We start from the raw sequence: 3,033 nt of genomic DNA, 5'->3' as shown, positions 1-3,033 counted from the left end.
GTTCCCTAGAAATGAAGGAATTCCACCTATAAATAAGTACAAAATATTTGTTAATATTACTTGGTAGTGTGGCAAGCATGTTCCAGATAAATTCCTCCATACACAAGCATATAAATAGTGCAAGATATTTTGGTAATTAGATGCTTAAAATTAATAGAAAATAATTTATTTTTTATTGGACTGTAGTTTAAAGGGACTCTTCCAATATTAAGGACCAATCAGATGTTATATTTCTTTCAAAGAAGAATTGCTGAAGATTAGAGACTATGGAATTAATCTCGCATAATTTAAAATGAATATCCAAATTATTTATATTTTGTATTATAGTTATTGAACTATTTAAAAAGGCTCTAATTTTAAGATCTGAGGATGAATTCATCATAGGCCAAAAAAGGGGGGTGAAATTTTAGTTTTTCTTTTAGGAATTAAAATACTTTTAGTTACACATTTTGAAGATGAAGCATAAAATTAATGACGAAATTTCACCAGTTTCAATGTAAAAGTAGGTAAGATACGAGTCATGTATATGTTGATGAGAGAATTGGAAGTATTATGAAATCTTTTCAAGTACAAGTCCTTCATCAAATAAAAACAAACATTATATTGATAGTAAACACATACTTATTATACTGATCCAAAATTAAATTTTATTTATCTTTTTGAAGACATTTTTGCTGGGGTAAAAATTGGGAGGTATCCCTAAGGATTACTATACCGCATCATATATGGATAGTCCACAAAAGTTTTTCAGACCTGTTTTTACAGGGCTTCTCTAATTTTTTTAATGATTCAATATTATATTTTATTTCTCTTTCCAACGATTTCTATTATGAATGCAAACTCTTTAGTAAGCTTCTCATGATTCTTTAACATGAATGAGAGAAATGAAAAGCAAAATCTCATGTTAAAATTATATTTTATTTGAGAGAAGAAAACAAAAACACACAACATGGTCTAAGACAATCATATAATTAAAATTCATACCTTGCGAATTGTCGTAGGGAAGAGTAAGCGCTTCGAGGTTTGTCAAATTAAAAAAAAAAAATTGTTCCCATGTTTTAGATATCAACTGGTCCCATCAGTCCATGATCTTTTCTTTTCTTTATTGTAGCATTGTAGTATTGTTTACATATAATATACATAAATAAAAAGGAAACTTCACGTTTCTTACGTATTAATTTCAACAAATTGAACATTTGTGGTATACTGATTACTCCATGCATAAATATTAAAAAAAAGGAAAAGGCAAATTTCCTCTAACCATCAAATTTCTTACCATTTAATATTGCAAATGAGTACATTAGGTCTAACTATCATAAAAAGACTGAACGAGAGGCGAGGAGAGAGGGAAGATGAGAGAGAAGAAGGGAGATGTGTGATGTCAACTTAAATTAACAGAAGGACTCATAATATTAACAAAATAAATAATAAAGATTCAATATAAAGAAAAAATGACTCATAGTATTAACAAAATAAATAATAGACATTCAATAAAAAAATTATAAGGATCTAATTCAAAATTTGATGAAACTATAAGTACTATCATATCTATTTTCCCTAAAAAAAAGTCTGCTCTAGAAGTGGGCCCATTAGCTTAGCTCGTGAAGTCATGATCCTATCTTTCTGTTATTTTGGGATTGTATGAATGAATGAAATGACCAAAATCAAAATCTCATTTTTGTCTTAGGGGTATTTGGATCAACTTTTTATAAATAATTTTACCATCAATTCATAATTTGATCTTTTAATATTTTGGAATTGTAAATTACTATTTATATTTAATGCTCATTATGGATATGTATACGTATATGCAATATTAATTAACTGATAGAAAACAAAATCTCATTTTAAATCTATTCTACTAGAGAAAATGATTAAGAAAAACAAAAGGATAGAAGTAAGATTTCATAATCTCATTGCCTGTGAAGAGGTTGGGATCCAAATATAATTGATTAGCCGTAACTGCTTGTAAAAATATTGAATTGAAAGGACTTGTAAGAATAAAAATAAAACAAGTCATATTATTTGCATATAATAATATACATATATAATTTAACACAAAAAAGACAATATTTACATCAAGTTGCTTATATCTATTATCTCAATTTTTTTACTCACACATGACTATGGATCCTATTTTTGAACTATTCAGATTTAATAGCACTTAATTATAAATCCACATGCAACAAAAAAAGAACGCATGATCTTGGAAAACTTGACATAATGAATATAAGCAATGACCTAAGTTTTTTCCCAAAAAAAAACTTAATTATTTTAAAATTAATAAAAAATAAAAAATAAAATTATTTTAAAATTATTTTTCATTTGAGAGATGAAAACAAAAACAAAAACACACACATGGTCTAAGACAATCATATAATTAAAACTATTACCTTGCAAATTGTTGTAGGCAAGACCAAGGACTTGGAGGTTTGTCAAATTTCCAATCTCACTTGGAATGATTCCTGAATAAATTATATGGTGAGGTCATTTTATTAATCAAAGTATATTTTAATGATGTGGTAGATTAATACTAAAATTAAAAAAAAAATTTCTACAATTTTGGCTTAATATAAGCCACATTCTATGAATGACCAACATGAATGAATGAAAATATCTAAAAAGGAAAAAAAGAAGAAAACCAATATTATTTTGCGATTGTAAATCACTACCTATATTTAAGCCTCCACCATGAATATGTAAAATATTAATGAAAATAAAAGATAAAATCTCATTTTAAATGTATTTTATCATAGAATAATATTAAAAAAGGAAAAAAAACAATAATCTTAATGCTTGTAAAAAGGTTGGCATTTATTAAATATAAAAATAAAACACTTCATAATACTTTTGTATAATAATGCATAAAGTACATATATAATGCAAGACTGATAGGTACTAAAATTTTTATAACTGTAAGAACTTTAAAAAGGCAGATAATATTGTTTGCACATAATATACATATAGGTAATGTAAATAAAAAAGAAATTTCACGGGTGTGGCGTACTAATTTAAAAAACTTGAACATTTGTG

The sequence above is a fragment of the Neltuma alba genome, unplaced genomic scaffold (assembly GCF_004799145.2).
Source record: "Neltuma alba isolate B1F8T4 unplaced genomic scaffold, ASM479914v2 tig00013300_pilon, whole genome shotgun sequence".
Lineage (NCBI taxonomy): Eukaryota > Viridiplantae > Streptophyta > Magnoliopsida > Fabales > Fabaceae > Neltuma > Neltuma alba.
This window is presented reverse-complemented; position numbering follows the sequence as displayed.